Consider the following 27,020-nt stretch of genomic DNA (forward strand, 5'->3'; position numbering starts at 1 on the left):
AGAGCCCTGCTCAGCCCCAGGACCCCCAGATAGAAGAGCCCAGCTCAGCCCCAGGGCCCCCGGATAGAAGAGCCCAGCTCAGCCCCAGAGGCCCCCGGATAGAAGAGCCCAGCTCAGCCCCAGGACCCCCGGATAGGATATCCCAGCTCAGCCCCGGGGGCCACCGGATAGAAGAGCCCAGCTCAGCCCCAGGGGCCCTGGATAGAAGAGCCCTGCTCAGCCCCAGGACCCCCAGATAGAAGAGCCCAGCTCAGCCCCAGGGCCCCCGGATAGAAGAGCCCAGCTCAGCCCCAGGGGCCCCCAGATAGAAGAGCCCAGCTCAGCCCCAGGGGCCAAGGATAAAAGAGCCCAGCTCAGCCCAGGGGCCCCGGATAGAAGAGCCCAGCTCAGCCACAGGGGCTCCCCTAGAAGGGCCCAGCTCAGCCCGGCTCTTGCAGAGATTCCCTCCAGGATTATTCAGTCTATTTCTACAAACACAGCAGAAGGTGCTGACAATCTCCTACCTGAGCAGAGACCTGTGTAGACATGTCCAGGCTCTCTCCTCCCCCCGGGGTCTGGGGGTGGGAGGGGCAGATCTGGGGTCTGAGGGGGGTCTGCAGATGGATGTAACTGCACAGACAGACAATGGTTCCTTCCTCCTCTGCTGCAGGCTGCAAACACCAGGAGAGGCCGGCAGTGATGTCACCGCAGCTGCTGGTGCTGTCTCTGCCGCCGCTGACCAGGAAGAGGAAACCCTTATCCCTTTCATCCAATGTGCAGCTCAGTGGGTTTCATCAGCAGGCGAGGAGCGCCCTCTGGTGGCCGCTGACGGAACCGCCGCCTCCAGTCTTTAGGAGTGAATTGGAAATAGCCTGAATTTAATTCATTATATGTAAGAAACTGCTAGAATTAAACTGGACAATGTTTTCTATTTTTCCTGTTTCTGTGGGTAATTTTTTATATTTGGTAGGACTGTGTGTATTCAAACAACTTTCCGACTCTGCACCAAATTAAGTTTTATATTTGTCTCCTTTGTTTACCCGCTCACTCCCTTCAAAGGTTCACTTATAAAATAAACAAACAAGTAGATTACAGTCTCAATAACTTCATAAGACAGAACAATCAGATTTGACTGTCACTGATTTCTCCCACAGTGGATGGTGTCATGACAATGAGTGAACAGTGCACAGATTCCTCACAGTGCAGTAAGAATGCACCACACTGCACAGATCCCTCACAGTGCAGCAAGATGCACCACAGTGCACAGATCCCTCACAGTGCAGTAAGATGCACCACAGTGCACAGATCCCTTACAGTGCAGTAAGATGCACCACAGTGCACAGATCCCTCACAGTGCAGCAAGATACACAACAGTGCACAGATCCCTCACAGTGCAGCAAGATGCACCACAGTGCACAGATCCCTCACAGTGCAGCAAGATGCACCACAGTGCACAGATCCCTCACAGTGCAGCAAGATGCACCACAGTGCACAGATCCCTCACAGAGCAGCAAGATGCACCACAGTGCACAGATCCCTCACAGTGCAACAAGATGCACCGCAGTGCACATATTCCTAACAGTGCATTAAGATGCAGCGCACAGATCCCCTCTTTAACATACATGATGCCCACAAACACCCCCAGGGCACAAAGGAAATCCCCCCAGTGCCCCCTGATAGACGAGCCCAGCTCAGTCCCAGGGGCCACCGGATAGAAGAGCCCGGCTCAGCCCCAGGGGCCCCCGGATAGAAGAACCCAGCTCATCCCAAGGGCCCCGGTTAGAAGAGCCTAGCTCATCCCCAGGGGCCCCTGGATAGAGGTGCCCAGCTAAGCCCCAGGGGCCCCTGATAGAAGAGCCCAGATCAGCACCAGGGCCCCCTAGATCGAAAGGCCCAGCTCAGCCCCAGAGGCCCACAGATAGAAGGGCCCAGCTCTGCCCCAGGGGCCCCCGAATAGAAGAGCCCAGCTCAGCCCCAAGGGCCACCGGATAGAAGAGTATAGCTCAGCCCCAGGGGCCCCCAGATAGAAGAGCCCAGCTCAGCCCCAAGGGCCACCAGATAGAAGAGTATAGCTCAGCCCCAGGGGCCCCCGGTTAGAAGAGCCCAAGGGTCCTGGAAAGAAGAGCCCAGCACAGCCCCCCCTGGAACCCCCGGATAGAAGAGCCCAGCTCAGCCCCAGGGCCCCCAGATAGAAGAGCCCACCTCAGCCCCAGGGGCGCCGGTTAGAAGAGCCCAGCTCATCCCCAGGGCTACGGATGGAAGAGCCCAGCTCAGTCCCAAGGGCCCTGGATAGAAGCGCCCAGCTCAGCCCCAGGGCCTCGGATAGAAGAGCCCAGCTCAGCCCCAGAGGCCCCCGCATAGAAGAGCCCAGCTCAGCCCCAGGGGCCCCGGATAGAAAAGCCCAGTTCAGCCCCAGGGGCCCTGGATAGAAGAGCCCAGCACAGCCCCAGGGGCCCCCAGACATAAGAGCCCAGCTCAGCCCCAGTGCCCCCGGATTGAAGAGCCCTGCTCAGCCCGAGGATAGAAGAGCCCAGCTCAGCCCCCAAGGGGCCCCCGGATAGAAGAGCCCAGCTCAGCCCCTGGGGCCCTGGATAGAAGAGCCCAGCTCAGCCCCAGGGGCCGCCGGATAGAAGAGCCCAGCTCAGCCCAAGGGGCCCCGGATAGAAGCACCCAGCTCAGCCTCAGGGCCCCCGGATATGAGAGCCCAGCACTACCCCCAGGGCCCCCGGATAGAAGAGCCCAGCTCAGGCCCAGGGCCCCCGGATAGAAGAGCCCAGCTCAGCCCCAGGGGCCCTGGATAGAGGAGCCCTGCTCAGCCCCAGGACCCCCAGATAGAAGAGCCCAGCTCAGCCCCAGGGCCCCCGGATAGATGAGCCCAGCTCAGCCCCAGGGGCCCCAGGATAGAAGAGCCCAGCTCAGCCTCGGGCCCCCCGGATAGAAGAGCCCAGCACAGCCCCGAGGCCCCTGGATAGAAGAGCCCAGCTCAGCCCCAGGGCCCCTAGATAGAAGAGCCCAGCTCAGCCCCAGGGCTACGGATAGAAGAGCCCAGCTCAGTCCCAGGGGCCCTGGATAGAAGCGCCCAGCTCAGCCCCAGGGCCTCGGATAGAAGAGCCCAGCTCAGCCCCAGAGGCCCCCGGATAGAAGAGCCCAGCTCAGCCCCAGGGGCCCCGGATAGAAAAGCCCAGTTCAGCCCCAGGGGCCCTGGATAGAAGAGCCCAGCTCAGCCCCAGGGGGCCCCGGATAGAAAATCCCAGCTCAGCCCCAGGGCCCCTTAAAGAAGAGCCCAGCTCAGCCCCAGGGCCCCCAGATAGAAGAGCCCAGCTCAGCCCCTGGGACCCCGGATAGAAGAGCCCTACTCAGCCCCAGGGCCCCGGACGGAAGAGCCCAACTCAGCCCCAGGAGCCCCAGATAGAAGAGCCAAGCTCTGCACCAGGATCCCTGGATAGAAGAGCCCAGCTCAGCCCGAGGGGCCCCCGATAGAAGAGCCAAGCTCAGCCCCTGGGGCCCCCGGATAGAAGAGCCTAGCTCAGCCCCAGGGGCCCCCGGATAGAAGGCCCAAGCTCAGCCCAGGAGCCCCCGGATAGAAGAGCCCAGCTCAACCCCCAGGGGCCCCAGATAGAAGAACACAGCTCAGCCCCAGGGGCCCCCGGATAGATGAGCCCAGCTGAGCCCAAGGGGCCCCTGATAGAAGAGCCCAGCTCAGCCCCAGAGGCCCCCGGATAGAAGAACCCAGCTCAACCCCAGGGCCTCGGATAGAAGAGCCCAGCTCAGCCCCAGAGGCCCCCGCATAGAAGAGCCCAGCTCAGCCCCAGGGGCCCCGGATAGAAAAGCCCAGTTCAGCCCCAGGGGCCCTGGATAGAAGAGCCCAGCACAGCCCCAGGGGCCCCCAGACATAAGAGCCCAGCTCAGCCCCAGTGCCCCCGGATAGAAGAGCCCTGCTCAGCCCGAGGATAGAAGAGCCCAGCTCAGCCCCCAAGGGGCCCCCGGATAGAAGAGCCCAGCTCAGCCCCTGGGGCCCTGGATAGAAGAGCCCAGCTCAGCCCCAGGGGCCGCCGGATAGAAGAGCCCAGCTCAGCCCAAGGGGCCCCGGATAGAAGAGCCCAGCTCAGCCCCAGGGCCCCCAGATAGAAGAGCCCACCTCAGCCCCAGGGGCCCCGGATAGAAGAGCCCAGCTCATCCCCAGGGCTACGGATGGAAGAGCCCAGCTCAGTCCCAAGGGCCCTGGATAGAAGCGCCCAGCTCAGCCCCAGGGCCTCGGATAGAAGAGCCCAGCTCAGCCCCAGAGGCCCCCGCATAGAAGAGCCCAGCTCAGCCCAAGGGGCCCCGGATAGAAGCACCCAGCTCAGCCTCAGGGCCCCCGGATATGAGAGCCCAGCACTACCCCCAGGGCCCCCGGATAGAAGAGCCCAGCTCAGGCCCAGGGCCCCCGGATAGAAGAGCCCAGCTCAGCCCCAGGGGCCCTGGATAGAGGAGCCCTGCTCAGCCCCAGGACCCCCAGATAGAAGAGCCCAGCTCAGCCCCAGGGCCCCCGGATAGATGAGCCCAGCTCAGCCCCAGGGGCCCCAGGATAGAAGAGCCCAGCTCAGCCTCGGGCCCCCCGGATAGAAGAGCCCAGCACAGCCCCGAGGCCCCTGGATAGAAGAGCCCAGCTCAGCCCCAGGGCCCCCAGATAGAAGAGCCCAGCTCAGCCCCAGGGCTACGGATAGAAGAGTCCAGCTCAGTCCCAGGGGCCCTGGATAGAAGCGCCCAGCTCAGCCCCAGGGCCTCGGATAGAAGAGCCCAGCTCAGCCCCAGAGGCCCCCGGATAGAAGAGCCCAGCTCAGCCCCAGGGGCCCCGGATAGAAAAGCCCAGTTCAGCCCCAGGGGCCCTGGATAGAAGAGCCCAGCTCAGCCCCAGGGGGCCCCGGATAGAAAATCCCAGCTCAGCCCCAGGGCCCCTTAAAGAAGAGCCCAGCTCAGCCCCAGGGCCCCCAGATAGAAGAGCCCAGCTCAGCCCCTGGGACCCCGGATAGAAGAGCCCTACTCAGCCCCAGGGCCCCGGACGGAAGAGCCCAACTCAGCCCCAGGAGCCCCAGATAGAAGAGCCAAGCTCTGCACCAGGATCCCTGGATAGAAGAGCCCAGCTCAGCCCGAGTGGCCCCCGATAGAAGAGCCAAGCTCAGCCCCTGGGGCCCCCGGATAGAAGAGCCTAGCTCAGCCCCAGGGGCCCCCGGATAGAAGGCCCAAGCTCAGCCCAGGAGCCCCCGGATAGAAGAGCCCAGCTCAACCCCCAGGGGCCCCAGATAGAAGAACACAGCTCAGCCCCAGGGGCCCCCGGATAGATGAGCCCAGCTGAGCCCAAGGGGCCCCTGATAGAAGAGCCCAGCTCAGCCCCAGAGGCCCCCGGATAGAAGAACCCAGCTCAACCCCAGGGGCCCCGGATAGAAGAGCAAAGCTCAGCCCCAGGGCCACGGATGGGAGAGCCCAGCTCAGTCCCAGGGGCCCCAAATAGAAGCGCCCAGCTCAGCCCCAGGGCCACGGATGGAAGAGCCCAGCTCAGTCACGGGGGCCCCGGATAGAAGCGCCCAGCTCAGCCCCAGGGCCCCGGATAGAAGAGCCCAGCTCAGCCCCAAAGGCCCCCGGATAGAAGAGCCCAGCTCAGCCCAAGGGCCCCGGATAGAAAAGCCCAGTTCAGCCCCAGGGGCCCTGGATAGAAGAGCCCAGCTCAGCCCCAGGGGCCCCCAGATATAAGAGCCCAGCTCAGCCCCAAGAGTCCAGTTCAGCCCCAGTGCCCCGGATGGAAGAGCCAGCTTAGCTCCAGGGACCCCCTGATAGAAGAGCCCAGCTTAGCCCCAGGGGCACCCGGATAGAAGAGCCCAGCTCAGCACCAGGGGCCCCTGGATAGAAGAGCCCAGCTCAGCCCCAGGGGCCCCCGGATAGAAGATCCCAGCTCAGCCCCAGTGCCCCGGAAAGAAGAGCCCAGCTCAGCCCCAGGGCCCCTGGATAGAAGAGCCCAGCTCAGCCCCAGAGGGCCCCGGATAGAAGAGCCCAGCTCAGCCCCTGCGGCCCCAGATAGAAGAGCCCAGCTCAGTCCTAGGGGCCCCGGATAGAAGAGCCCAGCTCAGCCTCAGGGCCCCCGATAGAAGAGCCCAGCTCAGCCCCAGGGGCCCGGATAAATGAGCCCAGCTCAGCCCCAGGGGCCCACGGATAAAAGAGCCCAGCTCAGCCCAAGGGGCCCCAGATAAAAGAGCCCCGATCAACCCCAGAGGCCCCCGGATAGAAGAGCCCAGCTCAGCCCCAGGGGCCCCTGGATAGAAGAGCCCAGCTCAACCCCAGGGGACCCGTATAGAAGAGCCCAGCTCAACCCATGGGGCCCCGGATAGAAGAGCCCAGCTCAGCCACAGTGGCCCCCGGATAGAAGAGCCCATCTCAGCCCCAGGGTCCCCCGTATAGAAGAGCCCAGCTCAGTTCTGTGGCCCCGGATAGAAGAGCCCAGCTCATCCCCAGGGGCCCCAAATAGAAGAGCCAGCTCAGCCCCAGGGATCCCCTGATAGAAGAGCCCAGCTCAACCCCAGGGGCACCCGGATAGAAGAGCCCAGCTCAGCACCAGGAGCCCCCGGATAGAAGAGCCCAGCTCAGCCCCAGGGGCCTCTGGATAGAAGAGCCCAGCTCAGCCGCAGAGGCCCCCAGATAGAAGAGCCCAGCTCAGCCCCCCAGGAGCCCCGGGATGGAAGAGCCCATCTCAGCCCCAGGGGCCCCTGGATAGAAGAGCCCAGCTCAGCCCCAGGGGCCCCAGATGGAAGAGCAAAGCTCAGCCCCAGGGGCCCCTGGATAGAAGAGCCCAGCTCAGCCCCAGAGGCCCCCGGATAGAAGGCCCCAGGTCAGCCCAGGGGTCCCCAGATAAAAGAGCCCCGATCAACCCCAGAGGCCCCCGGATAGAAGAGCCCAGCACAGCCCCAGGGGCCCCTGGATAGAAGAGCCCAGCTCAACCCCAGGGGCCCCGTATAGAAGAGCCCAGCTCAGCCCCAGGGGCCCCGGATAGAAGAGCGCCGCTCAGCCACAGGGGCTCCCCTAGAAGGACCCAGCTCAGCCCCAGGGGCCCCAGATAGAAGAGCCCAGCTCAGCCCAGCTCCTGCAGAGATTCCCTCCAGGATTATTCAGTCTATTTCTACAAACACAGCAGAAGGTGCTGACAATCTCCTACCTGAGCAGTGACTTGTGTAGACATGTCCAGGCTCTCTCCTCCCCCTGCGGTCTGGGGGTGGGAGGTGCAGATCTGGGGTCTGAGGGGGGTCTGCAGATGGATGTAACTGCACAGAGAGACAATGGTTCCTTCCTCCACTGCTGCAGGCTGCAAACACCAGGAGCGGCCGGAAGTGATGTCACCGCAGCTGCTGGTGCTGTCTCTGCCTCCGCTGACCCGGAAGAGGAAACCCTTCTCCCTTTCATCCAATGAGCAGCTCAGTGGGTTTCATCAGCAGGCGAGGACCGCCCTCTGTTGGCCGCTGACGGAACCGCCGCCTCCAGTCTTTAGGAGTGAATTGGAAATAGCCTGAATTTCATTAATTATATGTAAGAAACTGCTAGAATTAAACTGGACAATGTTTTCTATTTTTCCTGTTTCTGAGGGTAATTTTTTATATTTGGTAGGACTGTGTGTATTCAAACAACTTTCCGACTCCGCACCAAATTAAGTTTTACATTTGTCTCCTTTGTTTACCCGCTCACTCCCTTCAAAGGTTCACTTATAAAATAAACAAACAAGTAGATTACAGTCTCAATAACTTCATAAGACAGAACAATCAGATTTGACTGTCACAGATTTCTCCCTCAGTGGATGGTACATGACAATGAGTGAACAGTCCACAGGTTCCTCACAATGAAGTAAGATGCACCACAGTGCACAGATTCCTCACAGTGCAGCAAGATGCACCACAGTGCACAGATCCCTCACAGTGCAGCAAGATGCACCACAGAGCACAGATCCCTCGCAGTGCAGCAAGATGTACCACAGTGCACAGATTCCTCACAGTGCAGCAAGATGCACCACAGTGCACAGATCCCTCAGAGTGCAGCACGATGCACAACAGTGCACAGATCCCTCACAGTGCAGTAAGATACACAACAGTGCACAGATCCCTCACAGAGCAGCAAAATGCACCACAGTCCACAGATTCCCCACAGTGCAGCAAGATGCACCACAGTACACATATCCCTCACAGTGCAGCAAGATGCACCACAGTGCACAGATCCCTCACAGTGCAGCAAGACGCACCACAGTGCACACATCCCTCACAGTGCAGCAAGATTCACCACAGTGCACAGATCCCTCACAGTGCTGCAAGATGCACCACAGTGCACAGATCCCTCACAGTGCAGCAAGATGCGCCACAGTGCACAGATCCCACACAGTGCAGCAAGATGCAGCACAGTGCACAGATCCCTCACAGTGCAGCAAGATGCACCACAGTGCACAGATACCTCACAGAGCAGCAAGATGCACCACAGTGCACAGATCCCTCACAGAGCAGCAAGATGCACCACAGTGCACAGATCCATAACAGAGCAGCAAGATGCACCACAGTGCACAGATCCCTCACAGTGCAGCAAGATGCACCACAGTGCACAGATCCCTCACAGAGCATCAAGATGCACCACAGTGCACAGATCCCTCACAGTGCAGCAAGATGCACCACAGTGCACAGATCCCTCAAAGAGCAGCAAGATGCACCACAGTGCACAGATCCCTCAAAGAGCAGCAAGATGCACCACAGTGCACAGATCCCTCACAGTGCAGCAAGATGCACCACAGTGCACAGATCCCTCAAATAGCAGCAAGATGCACCACAGTGCACAGATCCCTCACAATGCAGCAAGATGCACCACAGTGCACATATTCCTCACAGTGCAGCAAGATGCACCACAGTGCACAGATCCCTCACAGTGCAGTAAGATGCACCACAGTGCACAGATCCCTCACAGTGCAGCAAGATGCACAACAGTGCACAGATCCCTCACAGTGCAGCAAGATGCACCACAGTGCACAGATCCCTCACAGTGCAGCAAGATGCACCACAGTGCACAGATCCCTCACAGTGCAGCAAGATGCACCACAGTGCACAGATCCCTAACAGAGCAGCGAGATGCACCACAGTGCACAGATCCCTCACAGAGCAGCAAGATGCACCACAGTGCACAGATCTCTCACAATGCAGCAAGATGCACCACAGTGCACAGATCCCTCACAATGCAGCAAGATGCACCACAGTGTACAGATCCCTCACAATGCAGCAAGATGCACCACAGTGCACAGATCCTCACAGAGCAGCAAGATGCACCACAATGCACAGATCCCTCACAATGCAGCAAGATGCACGACAGTGCACAGATCCCTCACAATGCAGCAAGATGCACCACAGTGCACAGATCCCTCACAGAGCAGCAATATGCACAACAGTGCACAGATCCCTCACAGTGCAGCAAGATGCACCACAGTGCACAGATCCCTCACAGTGCAGCAAGATGCACCACAGTGCACAGATTCCTCACAGTGCAGCAAGATGCACCACAGTGCATAGATCCCTCACAGAGCAGCAAGATGCACCACAGAGCACAGATCCCTCACAGTGCAGCAAGATGCACCACAGTGCACAGATTCCACACAGTGCAGCAAGATGCACAACAGTGCACAGATTCCTCACAGTGCAGTAAGATGCAGTGCACAGATCCCCTCTTTAACACACATGATGCCCACAAACACCCCCAGGGCCCGAAGGAAAGCCCCCCTGGGCCCCGGATAGACGAGCCCAGCTCAGCCCCAGGGGCCCCGGATAGAAGAGCCCAGCTCAGCCCCAGGGGCCACAGACAGAAGAGCCAAGCTCAGACCCAGGGGCCCCGGATAGAAGAGCCCAGCTCAACCCCAGGGCCCCCAGATAGTAGAGCCCAGCTCAGCCCCAGGGACCCCGGATTGAAGAGCCCAGCTCAGCCCCAGAGGCCCCCGGATAGAAGAGCCCAGCTCAGCCCCAGGGGCCCCAGATAGAAGAGCCCAGCTCAGCCCCAGGGGTCCTGGATAGAAGAGCCCAGCACAGCCCCAGGGGTCCTGGATAGAAGACCCCAGCTCAGCCCCAAGGGCCCCTGGATAGAGGAGCCCAGCTCCGCCCCAGAGGCCCCCAGATAGAAGAGCCCAGCTCATCCCCAGAGGCCGCCGGATAGAAGAGCCCAGCTCAGTCCCTAGGGCCCCCGGACACAAGAGCTCAGCTCAGCCCCAAAGGGCCCCCGGATATAAGAGCCCAGCTCAGCCCAAGGGGCCCCTGGATAGAGGAGCCCAACTCCGCCCCTGGGGCCCCCAGATAGAAGAACCCAGCTCAGCCCCAGAGGCCCCAGGATAGAGGAGTCCAGCTCATCCCCAGGGGCCTTGGATAGAAGAGCCCAGCTTAGCTCCAGGGGCACCAGGATAGAGTAGCCCAGCTCATCCCCAGGGGCCTTGGATAGAAGAGCCCAGCTCAGTCCCAGGGCACCCCGGATAGAAGAGCTTAAATCAGCCCCAGGGGCCCCGGATAGAAGAGCCCAGCCCCCCCAGAGCCACCCGGATAGAAAAGCCCAGCTCAGCCCCTAGGGCCCCCGGATAGAAGAGCCCAGCTCAGCCCCAGGGGCCCTCGATAGAAGAGCCCAGCTCAGACCCAGGGGCCCCCAGATAGAAGAGCCCAGCTCAGCCCCAGGAGCCCCCGGATAGAAGAGTCCAGATCAGCTCCAAGGGCCCCCGGATAGAAGAGTATAGCTCAGCCCCAGAGGCCCCCGGATAGAAGAGCCCAGCTCAGCACCGGATAGAAGAGTCCAGCCATCCCCAGGGGCCCCCGGAGAGAATAGACCAGCTCAGCCCCAGGGGCCCTGGATAGAAGAGCCCAGCAGAGCCCCCCCCTGGGGCCCGTGGATAGAAGAACCCAGCTCAGCCCCAGGGGCCCCTGGATAGAAGAGCCAAGCACAGCCTAAGGGGCCCCGGATAGAAGAGCCCAGCTCAGCCCCAGGATAGAAGAGCCCAGCTTAGGTCCCAATGGGCCCCGGATAGAAGAGCCCAGCTCAGCCCCAGGGGCCCCGGATAGAAGAGCCCAGCTCAACCCCAGGGGCCGACGGATAGAAGCGCCCAGCTCAGCCCAAGGGGCCCCGGATAGAAGAGCCCAGCTCAGCCCAAGGGGCCCCCGGATAGAAGAGCCCAGTACAGCTCCCAAGGCCCCCGGATAGAAGAGCCCAGCTCAGCGCCAGGGCCCCCAGACAGAAGAGCCCAGCTCAGCCCCAAGAGCCCCCCAGATAGAAGAGCCCAGCTCAGCCCCAGGGCCCCCCGAATAGATGCTCCAGCTCAGCCCCAGGGCCCCCCGGATAGAAGAGTCCAGCTCAGCCCCAGGGCCCCGGATAGAAGAGCCCAGCTCAGCCCCAGGAGCCCCGCATAGAAGAGTCCAGCTCAGCCCCAAGTGCCCTCGGATAGAAGAGCCCAGCTCAGCCCCCAGGAGCCCCAGATAGAAGAGCCCTGCTCAGCCACAGGACCACCGGATAAAAGAGCCCAGCTCAGCCACAGGGGCCCCTGGATAGAAGACCCCATCTCAGCCCGGCCCCTGCAGAGATTCCCTCCAGGATTATTCAGTCTCTTTCTACAAACACAGCAGAAGGTGCTGACAATCTCCTACCTGAGCAGAGACCGGTGCAGACATGTCCAGGCTCTCTCCTCCTCCTAGGGCTGGGGGAGGGGGGGCAGGTGTGTGGTCTGAGGGGGGTCTGCAGATGAAGGTAACTGCACAGACAGACAATGGTTCCTTCCTCCTCTGCTGCAGGCTGCAAACACCAGGAGAGGCCGGAAGTGATGTCACCGCAGCTGCTGGTGCTGTCTCTGCCGCCGCTGACCCGGAAGAGGAAACCCTTCTCCCTTTCAGCCAAAGTGCAGCTCAGTGGGTTTCATCAGCAGGCGAGGAGTGCCCTCAGGTGGCCGTTGACGGAACCGCCGCCTCCAGTCTTTAAGAGTGAATTGGAAATAGCCTGAATTACATTAATTATATGCAAATGTAAGAAACTGCTAGAATTAAACTGGACAATGTTTTCTATTTTTCCTGTTTCTGTGGGTAATTTTTTATATTTGGTAGGACTGTGTGTATTCAAACAACTTTCCGACTCTGCACCAAATTAAGTTTTATATTTGTCTCCTTTGTTTACCCGCTCACTCCCTTCAAAGGTTCACTTATAAAATAAACAAACAAGTAGATTACAGTCTCAATAACTTCATAAGACAGACCAATCAGATTTGACTGTCACAGATTTCTCCCTCAGTGGATGGTGTCATGACAGTGGGTGAACAGTCCACAGATTCCTCACAATGAAGTAAGATACACCACAGTGCACAGATTCCTCACAGTGCAGCAAGATGCACCATAGTGCACAGATCCCTCAGAGTGCAGCAAGATGCACAACAGTGCACAGATTCTTCACAGTGCAGCAAGATGCACCACAGTGCACAGATCCCTCAGAGTGCAGCAAGATGCACAACAGTGCACAGATCCCTCACAGTGCAGTAAGATACACAACAGTGCACAGATCCCTCACAGAGCAGCAAGATGCACCGCAGTCCACATATCCCTCACAGTGCAGCGAGATGCACCACAGTGCATAGATCCCTCACAGTGCAGCAAGATGCACCACAGTGCACAGATCCCTCACAATGCAGCAAGATGCACCACAGTGCACAGATCCCTCACAATGCAGCAAGATGCACCACAGTGCACAGATCCCTCACAATGCAGCAAGATGCACCACAGTGCACAGATCCTCACAGAGCCGCAAGATACACAACAGTGCACAGATCCCTCACAATGCAGCAAGATGCACCACAGTGCACAGATACCTCACAGTGCAGCAAGATGCACCACAGTGCACAGATCCCTCACAGAGCAGCAAGATGCACCACAGTGCACAGATCCCTCACAGAGCAGCAAGATGCACAACAGTGCACAGATCCCTCACAGTGCAGCAAGATGCACCACAGTGCACAGATCCCTCACAGTGCAGCAAGATGCACCACAGTGCAAAGATTCCTCACAGTGCAGCAAGATGCACCACAGTGCACAGATCCCTCACAGAGCAGCAAGATACACCACAGTGCACAGGTCCCTCACAGTGCAGCAAGATGTACCACAGTGCAGAGATTACACACAGTGCAGCAAGATGCCCAACAGTGCACAGATTCCTCACAGTGCAGTAAGATGCAGTGCACAGATCCCCTCTTTAACACACATGATACCCACAAACACCCCCAGGGCCCAATGGAAAGCCCCCCAGGGCCCCCAGATAGACAAACCCAGCTCAGTCCCAGGGGCCTCGGATAGAAGAGCCCAGCTTAGCCCCAGGGGCCCCCCGATAGAAGAGCCCAGCTCAACCCCAGGGCCCCCAGATAGAAGAGCCCAGCTCAACCCCAGGGACCCCGGATTGAAGAGCCCAGCTCAGCCCCTAGGGCCCCCGGACACAAGAGCCCAGCTCAGCCCCAAAGGGCCCCCGGATAGAAGAGCCCAGCTCAGCCCCAAGGGCCCCTCGATAGAGGAGCCCAGCTCCGCCCCAGGGGCCCTCAGATAGAAGAACCCAACTCAGCCCCAGAGGCCCCAGGATAGAGGAGCCCAGCTCATCGCCAGGGGCCTTGATAGAAGAGCCCAACTCAGCCCAAGGGGCCCCCAGATAGAAGAGCCCAGCTCAGCTCCAAGGGCCCCCGGATAGAAGAGTATAGCTCAGCCCCAGGGGCCCCCGGTTAGAAGAGCCCAAGGGTCCTGGATAGAAGAGCCCAGCTCAGCACCGATTAAAAGAGTCCAGCCCTCCCCAGGGGCCCCCGGAGAGAATAGACCACTTCAGCCCCAGGGGCCCTGGATAGAATAGCCCAGCACAGCCCCCCCCTGGGGCCCTTGGATAGAAGAGCCCAGCTCAGCCCCAGGGGCCCCTGGATAGAAGAGCCCTGCTCAGCCCAAGGGGCCCCGGATAGAAGAGCCCAGCTCAGCCCCAGGATAGAAAAGCCCAGCTCAGGCCCCAAGGGGCCCCCGGATAGCAGAGCCCACCTCAGCCCCAGGGGCCCAGGATAGAGGAGCCCAGCTCAGCCCCAGAGGCCGACGGATAGAAGAGCCCAGCTCAGCCCAAGGGACCCCGGATAGAAGAGCCAAGCTCAGCCCCAGGGCCCCCGGATAGAAGAGCCCAGCTCAGCCCCAGGGATCCCGGATTGAAGAGCCCAGCTCAGCCCCAGGGGCCCCTGGATAAAATAGCCCAGCTCAGCCCCAAGGGCCCCTGGATAGAGGAACCCAGCTCCGCCCCAGGGGCCCCCAGATAGAAGAGCCCAGCTCAGCCCCAAGGGTCCTGGATAGAAGAGCCCAGCTCAGCCCCAGGGCCCCCGGATAGAAGAGCCCAGCTCAGCCCCAGGAACCCCGGATTGAAGAGCCCAGCTCAGCCCCAGGGCCCCTGGATAGAGGAACCCAGCTCCGCCCCAGGGGCCCCCAGATAGAAGAGCCCAGCTCAGCCCCAAGGGTCCTCGATAAAAGAGCCCAGCTCAGCCCCAGGGGTCCTGGATAGAAGAAACCCAGCTCAGCCCCAAGGGCCCCTGGATAGAGGAGCCCAGCTCCGGCCCAGGGGCCCCCAGATAGAAGAGCACAGCTCAGCCCTGGAGGCCCCCGGATAGAAGAGCCCAGCTCAGCCCCTAGGGCCCCCGGACACAAGAGCACAGCTCAGACCCAAAGGGCCCCTGGATTGAAGAGCCCAGCTCAGCCCCAGCGGCCCCTGGATAGAGGAGCCCAGCTCCGCCCCCCAGGGGCCCCCAGAAAGAAGAGCCCAGCTCAGCCCCAGAGGCCCCAGGATAGAAGAGCCCAGCTCAGCCCCTAGGGCCCCCGGATAGAGGAGCCCAACTCAGCCCCAGGGGCCCCTGGATAGAGGAGCCCAGCTCAGCCCCAGGGGCCCCGGAGAGAAGAGCACAGCTCAGCCCCAGGGGCCCCTGGATAGAGAAGCCCAGCTCAGCTCCAGGGGCCCCTGGATAGAAGGGCCAAGCTCAGCCCCAGGGGCCCCCGGATAGAGGAGCCCAGCTCAGCCCCAGGGGCCCGGGATAAAAGAGCCCAGCTCAGCCCCAGGGCCCCCCGGATAGAAGAGCATAGCTCAGCCTCAGGGGCCCCGGATAGAAGAGCCCAGCCCCCCCAGAGGCCCCCAGATAGAAGAGCCCAGCTCAGTCCTAGGGGCCCCCGATTGAAGAGCCCAGCTCAGCCCCAGGGACCCCCAGATAGAAGAGTCCAAGAGTCCTGGATAGAAGAGCCCAGCTCAGCACCAGATAGAAGAGCCCAGCCGTCCCCAGGGCCCCCCGGAGAGAATAGACCAGCTCAGCCCCAGGGGCCCCCGGATAGAAGAGCCCAGCTCAGCCCCAAGGGCCCCCAGATAGAAGAGTATAGCTCAGCCCCAGGGGCCCCCAGATAGAAGAGCCCAGTTCAGCCCCAAGGGCCCCCGGATAGAAGAGTATAGCTCAGCCCCAGGGGCCCCCGGTTAGAAGAGTATAGCTCAGCCCCAGGGGCCCCCGGTTAGAAGAGCCCAAGGGTCCTGGATAGAAGAGCCCAGCTCAGCACCGATTAAAAGAGTCCAGCCCTCCCCAGGGGCCCCTGGAGAGAATAGACCAGCTCAGCCCCAGGGGCGCTGGATAGAAGAACCCAGCACAGCCCCCCTGGGGCCTGAAGATAGAAGAGCTCATCTTAGCCCCAGGGGCCCCTAGATAGAAGAGCCCAGCTCAGACCAACGGGGCCCCAGATAGAAGAGCCCAGCTCAGCCCCAGGAAAGAAGAGCCCAGCACAGCCCCCAAGGCCCCCGGATAGAAGAGCCCAGCTCAGCCCCAGGGGCCCTGGATAGAAGAGCCCAGCTCAGCCCGGCTCTTGCAGAGATTCCCTACAGGAATATTCAGTCTCTTTCTACAAACACAGCAGAAGGTGCTGACAATCTCCTACCTGAGCAGAGGCCTGAGCAGACGTGTCCAGGCTCTCTCCTCCTCCTAGGGCTGGGGGGAGAGGGGGCGGCAGGTCTGGGGTCTGGGGGTGGTAAATCTGGGGTCTGAGGGGGGTCTGCAGATGAATGTAACTGCAATGACAGACAGGGCTCCTTCCTCCTCTGCTGCAGGCTGCAAACACCAGGAGAGGCCGGAAGTGATGTGACCGCTGCTGGTGCTGTCTCTGCCGCCGCTGACCCGGAGGAGGAAAACCCTTCTCCCTTTCATCCTATGTGCAGCTCAGTGGGTTTCATCAGCAGGCGAGGAGCGCCCTCAGGTGGCCGCTGACGGAACCGCCACCTCCATTCTTTAAGAGTGAATTGGAAATAGCCTGAATTTCATTAATTATATGCAAATGTAAGAACCTGCTAGAATTAAACTGGACAATGTTTTCTATTTTTCCTGTTTCTGTGGGTAATTGTTTATATTTGGTAGGACTGTGTGTATTCAAACAACTTTCCGACTGCACCAAATTAAGTTTTAAGCTCAGCCCCCCCGGGCTCCTGGACAGATGTGCCAGCTCTGCCCCAGGGGCCCCTGGATAGAGGAGCCCAGCTCTGCCCCAGTGGTCCCCAGATAGAAGAGCCCAGCTCAGCCCCAGAGGCCCCCGGAGGGAAGAGCCCAGCTCCCCGGATAGGAGAGCCCAGCTCAGCCCCAAAGGGCCCCTGGATAGAAGAGCCCAGCTCAGCCCCAGGGGCCCCTGGATAGAGGAGCCCAGCTCAGCTCCAGGGGCCCTGGATACAAGAGAACAGCTCAGCCCCAGGGGCCCCTGGATAGAGGAGCCCAGCTCAGCCCTAGGGGCCATGGAAAGAAGAGCCAAGCTCAGCCCCAGGGCCCCCGGATGCAAGAGCCCAGCTCAGCCCCAGGGTTCCCGGATTGAAGAGCCCAGCTCAGCCCCAGGGGCCCCTGGTTAGAAGAGCCCCGCTCAGCCCCAGGGGTTCCTGGATAGAAGAGCCCAGCTCAGCCCCAGGGGGCCCCGGATAGAAGAGCCCAGCTCAGCCCCAGGGTTGACGGATTGAAGAGCACAGCTCAGCCCCAGGGGCCCCTGGATAGAAGAGCCCAGCTCAGCCCCAGGGGCCTCTGGATAGAAGAGCCCAGCTCAGCCCCAGGGGCCCCGGATAGAAGAGCCTAGCTCAGCCCCCCGAATAGAACAGCCCAGCTCAGCCCCAGGGGCCGCTGGATAGAAGGGCCCAGCTCAGCCCCAGGGCACCCCGGATAGAAGGGCCCAGCTCAGCCCCAGGGGCCCCCGGATAGAAGAGCCCAGCTCAGCCCCAGGGGCCCCTGGATAGAAGAGCCCAGCTCAGCCCTAGGGCTTCAGATAGAAGAGTTCATCTAAGCCCCAGGGGCCCCCGGATAGAAGAACCCATCTCAGCCCCAGGGGCCCCCGGATAGAAGATCCCAGCTCAGCCCCAGGGTCCCCAGATAGAAGAGCCCAGCTCAGCCCCAGGGCCCTGGATAGAAGAGCCCAGCTCAGCCCAGGGGTCCCCGGATAGAAGAGCCCAGCTCAGCCCCAGGGCCCCTTGATAGAAGAGCCCAGCTCAGCCACATGGGCCCCAGATAGAAGAGCCCAGCTCAGCCCCAGGGGCCCCCGGATAGAAGAGTCCAGCTCAGCCCGGCTCCTGCAGAGATTCCCCCCAGGATTATTCAGTCTATTTCTACAAACACAGCAGAAGGTGCTGACAATCTCCTACCTGAGCAGAGACCTGTGCTCTCCTCCCCCTGGGGGGGCAGATCTGGGGTCTGAGGGGGAAACAGGTCTGGGGTCTGAGGGGGCCTGAAGATGAAGGTCGCTGCATACCAGACAGGGCTCCTTCCTCCTCTGCAGTACACGAGTAGAGATAGGAAATGATGTTGCCAACGCTGCTGGTGCTGTCTCTGCCGCCACTGACCTGGAAGAGGAAACCTTTCTCCCTTTCACCCCATGTGCAGTTCGTTGGTTTCATCAGCAGGCGAGGAGCGCCCTCTGGTGGCCACTGATGGAAGTGCCGCCTCCAGTCTCTAGGACTGAATTTGAAATGACAGCCTGAATTTAATTAAATAGATGAAAATGTGTATGCAACTCACTGCTAGAATAAAACTAGACAGCGTTTTTCTAATTTCCCTGTTTCTGTGGGTAATTCTTTATATCTGTTAGAGCTGGGTATACTCAAACAGCATTTCAACGGTTTGCCCCAAATTAAGTTTTGCATTTCTCTGCATTGTTTACCTCCTCACTCCCTTCAAAGTTTCACTTATAAAACAAAGAAAGATTAAGAAGATTGTAGTCACAATAACTTCATAAGACAGAACAATCAGGTCTGACTCTCACAGATTTCTCCCTCAGTGGATAGTGTCATGGCAGTGAGTGACCGGTGCCGGCTCTGAGGATGAGAGGGTATTCCATCACTAACTAATGTCAGACTCCTTCATACAGGCTCTTATTAGAGTTACCACCTTTGGTCATGTTGCAAAGACCCGGATATTATTCTTCAATAAGACTTTGTGTAAAATTGTTTGTATTATTTACTAACATGGCTTTTGCGGTCTTTGTTTACTTTAACTATCAGTCATGATTCATTAAGGCAGTTCTAGAACACATTGAACAAGTGATTTTTTCTTATATTTGATATTTTAACTTTGCACTTATTGAAGAAAACAATACCAGCGGTAGGTTATTTTCCTACTTTTTGTACTGGCCGGATCATTAAAATACTGCCCATGCCACGCCTATAATATACCAGCCAGGTGGTAACCCTCTCTCCTAGCATAAGTCACTCCTCGACCACGCACTATCAATGTGCGGGTGCAGGAGGGCTTCGTAGCACTGTCAGGCAAGTTGCATTTGATGCCTGGGCACTGACATCAGATCCGACAGGCACACATCAGACCAGTCAAGTCTCACTCATCATGAGTGACACTCACACATTTAGAGGTCTGTGCTGAAGTCTCACTCACACCTTGCTGAATCTTATCACTGGGAGACGGGGGAGGGTCCTAGTATTCCATATGTGACTTTGCTCGCACTTCTACTGTGTGCAGAGTAGACGCTTACAACTAAAGAGGGAGACACTATTCACTTCATAGAGTTCAGCAAACCCACTGTCCTACATTTTGATATCACTACATCTTCAATATTTCACCTTGACGGCTGCACAGATTATACATTCGGTGTAATGTTAATTTAGATGTCTGTATTAATGATTTGGATTTTAACTGTGTACTCATCATTCCTATAATTTCACTAATATCTCTTCTGCTGACATTATCATAGTCAAATGTTATGTGACATCACTTCCTGTGAGTTCATCAGTAGGATAGTTTATTTTGGCTCCTAAGAATCTAAAAGATTCGAGCTCTGTGAAGCGCATACATTAGCGCTCATTTGGAGTAAGGGCAGGCACACAACGCCCATAGGGCTCAAAGGACTTCAGCCTCCCCCTCTCCCCCCCCCGTCTTGGGTGTCAGCCCAGGCTTGGACAGCTTCCCGTGCACACACACAGACAGTTTTTAAGCTGCTGTAGCCCCGCTGGTCTAGCGTCCGTCTCATTGCCGCTGCACATGAGTACTTCACAGGTCTTTAAAAGGCCATTTACTTGTTAGCGAGGCTTTGTTGCTTTTTCACCCCTTCTTATAGCTCCTGCAACTCTGCTCCGCCTATTGCTGGAAGAATTAGCCCCCCCGAAAAGTTTTGTAGCCCCCCCTCGAAATTTGGCTCTAGTTGCGCCTCTGAGTAAGGGGGAGGAGCATAGTCTTTGCTGACAGATGAAAACATCTGGAAGCAGTATAGGCGCTCCCCTGGCACGTTCCTGCCAAGCTATGCTACCGGCATTCAGACCAGAGGAGTGCTGCTCTCTGCAAAAAGATATGACATGTGTGTTTCAGTTTAATTACACTTCATGTCAGAGTTGTTGAACTTTACAATGGCCACAAAGTGGTTCCTCACTTGCGTTCCTACGAGTACCTTCAGTCTCTTAACTTTTACGCTGTGCTGTTTCTCCAACTAAATTGCCCTCGATAGAGCATACAGTCTTTTCTGAGAGAGAAGTCAAACTTATGTTTCCTGGAGAAAGTGGTTAAAGGCGCTGTCTATGTTTCTGCTGATTCTTGGATTTGACTAAAGTGAGTCAAATTCTGAGCCGAGGTGGGTTCACTCAGAGAAGCCCTTCAAAATGTACATTGACGCTGTATGAATCTGGCTTTGTATATGGTATGCCCGTGGTCATTCCATGCACAGAGATCAGGGGTTCCCCAAAAGTGTACAGGGCTCAATGTAAAACCCAAAGTGCTCTATTAGTGGGAGTGAGGGCGAGCAGCCTTAGGCCTCACACAGAGGAGTGGGAGACATTTATTGCACAACATTGATCAATAATGGACACACGGCGCAATAAGGAGATCCACCACTTTTGGAAAAATATACTTTGTTTGTATTTTATTTTAAGACCAAGATCTTCGCAAAAAGGTAAGTACGTTTTTAAATAAAAATTCTTCTTGCTTTTAAAAGTTGGCATTTAGAATATGTTTGAAGCAGTTCAATATTCCCTATGGTGAAAACAATAATGCAGTTTAACAGGTAAGTTCCACACTTACAAATCCAGTACCTGCAGCAGTTACAGTTTGGGAAGCATTCAAGGAAGTGACTAGAGGAAATACCATGGCTCAGATTAGGCGTAACCCGAAAAGTGTCAGACCTGGCAGCCTTGGCATGGGTTTCCCCTGAATTTTTTGCCTTTGCCTCCTGTGTTTTACTGTGTGTTGGATTTTGTTTTTGCTGGTCTAGATGCTTTGGGTAACTGCTGTTGAGTGCCCAAGTGCAAGTATTCCCTCTGTAAATTGTTATCATGGATTAGTGTTTCCATATTTGGTTTACTGTTAAGTCTCTAGTACAGTGCACTGTGTGTGCCCAGGGCCTGTACACCAAATGCTGCTAGTGGGCTTGCAAACATAAACAAAAGGGGTATACCGATACCTCCGGGTCTAGCCATCGCTATATAAAACTCTTTAAATAAATAAATAAAAATAAAAAAATACCCAAATTACCCTCATATACCCGGGTATGGGACATACTTTAATACAAGAAGAAATGGTATGAGGGAAAAGATTCAAAAAAGTTTATGAGTATGGCACATTTAATTACCCTCTCCGAAATGTTGTTATTCTTAATGTACGTATCACAATGTATTTACAACACACATAAACAATGGCACCTAATCAATGAAGAAAACAGAAAATAACATATACCACAACATTATATCATCAACATAAACACAGTTATACATTACACGGAAACCGTAGAATATTATTCTTACTAGTGTCCACCCATAAATTCTTGGTGAACCACTCAGAGGTAGTCCGGGTGAAACACTTAAGGTCTAGCGCTAGTGTGTCACTACACAATTCCAAGGAAAACTGTAGTTCCAAGGACTCCTCCTTAGAAGTGTCGACGTGACCACGTTTCAGCCTTTTGTTCTTTGGCCTCCTCGGGACAAGGGTAATAAGACATTAATAATTTTTAAGGGACCGGAAAACTTGCCACAAATAATTTACACTGCCTTGAGCACACTGGTGAGACAGAGTTAGTACCATCTTTTATTGGCGGGGCTGTTCTTTGAATATAGACTTTAATATGGTATCTGCTCCCCTGTTCCTTGACATATTATTAAAAGTAAACCCTATGTGGAGCTGCTATAGTGATCACAATCCGCTGATTTTACAAATGATGGGAGAGCTGGACTTCCATGGAGCGGAGAGAAAGAGTTTATCAAATTGGGACTTTAAACCAACAAATCAGGTCTGCAAAATGAGGTGGGGGAGGCCTTTTTAGATAAGTTATATACGAAGGGTGCTGAAGATATTAAATTGTGTCTTGATTCCCAGGCTGGGGCTAGTGTGACAATAGGGGATTTTGGAAATCTTGTCAAGCGGATTGCAGAAAGTTTAACGGGGAGAGGAAGGATAGGGACATTAGAGTGGTACAAGTGGTTCGACGCAGACTGCTCTAAATCTCACAAAGCTCTAATGAGTGCCTTAAAATATAAACCCAAGAATGAAGAACAGATAAATGCATGTAGGAAAGCCTGTAAACTGGCCATAAATCAAAGGAAAGACAAGATATGGGAACAAGCATGGCACAATCTGAAGCAGGTTAGTGTTTTGTCGAATAGTTAAACATTTTGAAAAATCATAAACAGTCCTTTTTTTAATAGAACAGCACTCTGTGAGAACAGACCGTGTCATCCCTGCTGATGTATGGGTTAGTTATTTTGAGCAGATTTATAGAGGAAAGGATTTGGAAAGAAACATCACCCCCCCGGGTACCTTGCATAGAGATACGCTCGCTATGCTTTGAGGTAGCTGAGGTACAGGAAGCAATCATGGACACATCAGGACGAAAAGCCCCTGGGCCTGATGGGGTCCCTGCAGATCTGTATAAAGCTGACCCTGGGATGTGGGCGTAGATCCTAGCTAGGGTCTTTAATGGTGCAACGGTAGGCGGTTCACCCCACTCTTGATCTACAGGGGTTATTTTACCCAATATTCAAAAGGGCGCTTGGGATGACCCTGCTTGTTATCGCCCGATCTCAATATTAGTCTGTGCTGCAAAAATTATGAAGAAGGCGATTTTACAACGCGTAACAATATGCATAGATGCAAGTAATATAATATCTGACCTGCAATACGGTTTCAGGAAGGGAATGGAGACAGTGGATCAATGCATAAATCTACTTATGATTATCGGCAAATACTCACTCACTATAAAGGGACATATGCATATGGCATTCATGGACTTAATGTCCGCTTTTGACCGAGTAAATAGGTCAAAATGATGGCCTTTATTATTAGAGATTGGAGTGGATGCCAATCTAGTGGCTTTTCTGCATTGGTCCCACCCACATTTAACAGCCTCTGTCAAATACAATGAAAATGGTTCCCTTACAGAATCCTGGCACGTTAAGCGAGGGGTGAGACAGGGATGTATTTTGGCCCCTGTTTTGTTTACCTTATATATTAACAATCTGGGTGCAGCCCTATCATCGGCTATCAAAGACACTCCTAGAGCAGGTGCTAAACCCATCCCTGCTCTTTTATACGCAGATATTGCAGTTCTACTTGCAAGGACACCAATGGCGCTGCAAAAACTTGTAAATACGTCTATAGATTTTATGGTCCCACTCAACCTCTCTATCAATTTCTCGAAGTCCAACATAATGTCATCTGGTAAAATAAAGCGAGACAAGCGTACGCGTTTATGCACACATGGAGAACTGACAAATGTTGCTTCATTTCCCTGTTTGGGTATCCTGGGGCAGATTTGCAAGCCCCCTGTGTCATTTTTGCGCCGCTGTTGCTTGACTTTTTGTGACGCAACAGTCGCGTAAAAATGCGGCCATTTACAACGTGACGCATCTAGGGAGACGCGTCACATTGTAAAGCCCTGCATCACATTATACCTGCGTCAGGTATAATGTATGCAGGGTGGGCGTTCCAACGCAAAAAAGCCTCATAGAAGTGACGCAGTGAAATCTACAAGATTTCACTGCGCCACTTCTAGGACGCCACTCTGTCAAATTCTTATGCCTGCTTGAAGCAGGCGTAATAAGGGACACAGCACAGGGAGAATAGGCCTCCCCTGCATTGTTGGAGTTGCGTTGTGCTTGCGACACAACTCCAGCAATGCGCGACTTTTGCGTCAACAGCTGCGTCTGATTTTCTGACGCATCTGTCAATCCTTGCACCATGGTGCGCCATATTGGAAATATGATGCATCCATAGTGGCGCAAGGGTTTCAAAGGTTGGCGCAGGGAAAGTGACGCATCTTGCGTCACTTTCTTGTAAATCTGCTGTCCTGTTTGACAAAGAAGGGTCTTGGGTAGCTCAGCGAACACAAAAAAAAACACCGTCTAGATCAGCCGGAGCGACATTGAGTTTGCTAGGAGACTGGAGAGCAAATCACTACGAGCATTACTGAAGGTCTGTAATGAGAAATGTATACCAATGGCCACAATGGCACCTGACTTCTTCATCCTCAATATAATGAACATGCCTGACCGGACGCGCAGTGGACGTGCGCACACGGCGCGTCGGCGGCGTGCCGAAGGGTCGCCAAAGGGAAGCCCGTCTGCGCCCGTCCGCACCAGGTCGGGCCCAGGGACCAGCACCCTTGCTCCTGTCACGTTAGCCCCTCTTAGATACTCGCGCACCGCCCTCCTGCAATTAAGAGATACGACCAACTCTCTATGTAGGCACTCGCTAAACCCAGCGAAAAACCAACACGGATGCCAACACTGTCCCTTCCAAATGATTGGGATAAAGGAGAATAGACGGAAACCTGAGTGTAAGCTTAAGATGGCACTATTGAATTGTCGATCCCTGCCTAAACACGACATAGATATTTCAATCCTTCTGCACGACATGGCACTTGATGTATTGTTTCTTACGGAAACATGGTTGGGATCAAGCTCGGGCCCAGACATTGTCCAGGCTTTGCCCCTGGGGTATCTGATTCAGCATATTGACAGATCAGGGAAGGTAGGAGGAGGGATTGCTATCATTTTCAAGGAACATCTAGTTTGTCATCTGCTAGGTAACCCACTCCCTGACTGTGAAAACGCCCACTTCTCTATCGCCCTGTCACCATTAGCTTCTTTCTCAGGGCTTCTGGTATACCACCCACCAGGATCTCTAGGACAATTCCATAAAGCACTACTGGAAACGATAGTGAACCTGGCCAGATCAGCCTCTAACTTTACCGTATTAGGGGACATGAATCTTCACTTTGATGATAAACAAGACACAATTGCTATGGATCTGACCCAAGACCTGGCGACATGTGAAATGCTTTTAAAAATCCAACAAGCCACTCATACATAGGGACACCTTCTTGACCCTATTTTCTCCAATATTACAGACTTATTTACCAAGGATCCAAGCCCGGTCCCATGGTCAGACCACTCCGTAATTCCATTTACTTGGAGTGCTCCCCACCCGATCCTGATAAAACCCTTCTGCAGAACGCAGGCAAGACATTGGCCCAAACTTCAGATGAATGAATGGTCGCAAGCATTAAGGGCTACCCAACCCCCCGCTAACCATGATATCATTACAGCAAGTTCAGAGTTTAATCATTGGATAGAACTTTCACTGGACACAGTGCTCCCCAGGAAATCTATAATTCAAAAGATGGGAGCAACCAATTATCCATGGATTAGTCCGGAGCTCTGGAAACTTAAACAATACTGTAGGAAGGTGGCTACCTGACTATGGTTACCCCAGATTTTTTGCCTGTGTTTAGCTGGTTTTTTGACTTAGTTGACCTGGTTCCCTGCTAATCAGGGCCCCAGGCCATCTGCTCTCTCTGTAAAATGGATTCCATGTACCCTAGGTACATACCAATTGGAAATGGACTCCTTGTCAGCCCCTGTAGAATGCACTATAGGTGCACAGGGCATAGGAGCCACTAAGGCCTACCAGGGGCTGCAGCATATCTTTTGCCACCCCTGGCTGGTTCTTAAATTGACACAACTGGCTGATCACTCAGCTGGGGTAAGGTGGTGTACACACCCCTTGCTTAGATATAGTATACCTATGTCTAAACCTATATCTGGACACATGTAAACCTGTGAGCCACTCCTATAGACAGGCCTCACCAATCCTGGAGGCTGGGTGCATGGTTTTTATGTGAGATGGAGCTCTAGCATGAGCTGAGCCTGTCTGCAGCCGTCGGGAACAAATCCCTAAGCTGTTTCAGGATAATGCCATACCATATACTATTAAGTGCCTTATAATCCTCGCGGTTATTTAGCAACTCTGGTTTGGCTTTATCAAAACATGTCGTGTAAGGTGTCATACGCTTTGGAATACCATCCCCTCGCCAGTTCTGGCGACGGGGATGGCATTCCACCCCTCTAGAGGGGTAAGGCATGTTACTTCACTTTAATGCGGTTGATTTCTCCAAAGGCCTTAAGATCCACAAAATGGATGCCTCTGCCACAGACAAATGTCTGGACCCCTGGAGCTGACCGAAACCCAGTCAAGGGGGTCCTGGACAAAGGGTTTCCTGTCACAGGAGGGTGTCACCGCCCTCCAGACAGGAGATAGTGTATTGTAGCAGGGAGGTTTGAAAGAAACCAGACACTGCCTGGGGCGCACAAGGCTGCCCCTTGCATAATCCGGCCAAACCGGTTCTGGGGCACTCCAGCCCTCGTGCCAGGGCGGCCTGGATCAAAGGAAGGGGGTGTATCCACCCACTTCCTGGGTCCCACCCATAGGAGGGGACCTAGCAGGTAATCACGCCCACCAGATTCGAATAAGAGTGGGAGCAGTGCCAATGCACATCAGATTTCCTGGAAGAAACAATTGAAACGATATTCTGGACCCTTCGCCCTCCATCTCAACGTGGAAGCCCGAAGAATCTCCCTTGTGGTCAAGGAGTGACCACCCTGCAGCAGCAGGCACCATCCAGCCCTCGACGTCTACTTAGTTGCAGTTCCCGCCGGAACTCGAGCGACTGAGATCGACGAGATCAAGCCTGCCCAGCTTCTAACAGCCCGATCCACAGTCCCTGCAAAGCTGAGACCCGTGGAGGCGACCGGAAGCGTGGGGCACGCCATCTTGAAGTGACCACGAGACGCTGACCGTGCAGCCCACGAGTGACCCTCGAAGCTGTACACCGGGGTTTGGGAAGCCCCCACCCTGAGCTACTCCTGAGCCGAAGTTCAGCCCTCCACACTCGACGAGTGCTGCGTGGGGCCCTTTGGCACGATTTGGCTCAACGCGTTGGCCCGGTCACTTGCCAGCTGGCTTGTGGTCCCTGTGCCGACGAACTACAAAAGAAGACTCGTGATTCTGGTTGCTCCAGATCCACACCAGCTCCCCTGAAAGGGAGCCCCGACTCTGACCTTCCTGGTCCGAGTGAGACGCCATCTTCCAATCCCGCGTGGATTGCTCTTACCAAGGCTTGTTTGCTCCAAACCGGAAGCCGACTGCACCGACGGTGAGAGCCTGCGTGGGACAGATCGTGACCTGCTCCTGGACGTCGCAGATGCCCCAGAGCCCACGTGAC

The 27,020-nt window shown here is 55.8% G+C and overlaps 1 pseudogene across 1 annotated transcript in view; it reads right to left on the minus strand.

Annotated features, from left to right (window-relative positions):
- Positions 1 to 16,141, minus strand: part of LOC144806031 (uncharacterized) — a 54,141-nt pseudogene extending 38,000 nt beyond the window's left edge. The window contains exon 1 of the transcript XR_013605658.1: positions 15,945 to 16,141. The product of XR_013605658.1 is annotated as an uncharacterized LOC144806031 (transcript). The remainder of the gene's footprint in view (positions 1 to 15,944) is intronic.
- Positions 16,142 to 27,020: the final 10,879 nt, after the last annotated feature.

Source organism: Lissotriton helveticus (assembly GCF_964261635.1).
Source record: "Lissotriton helveticus chromosome 1_1 unlocalized genomic scaffold, aLisHel1.1 SUPER_1_unloc_4, whole genome shotgun sequence".
NCBI classification, from domain to species: domain Eukaryota; kingdom Metazoa; phylum Chordata; class Amphibia; order Caudata; family Salamandridae; genus Lissotriton; species Lissotriton helveticus.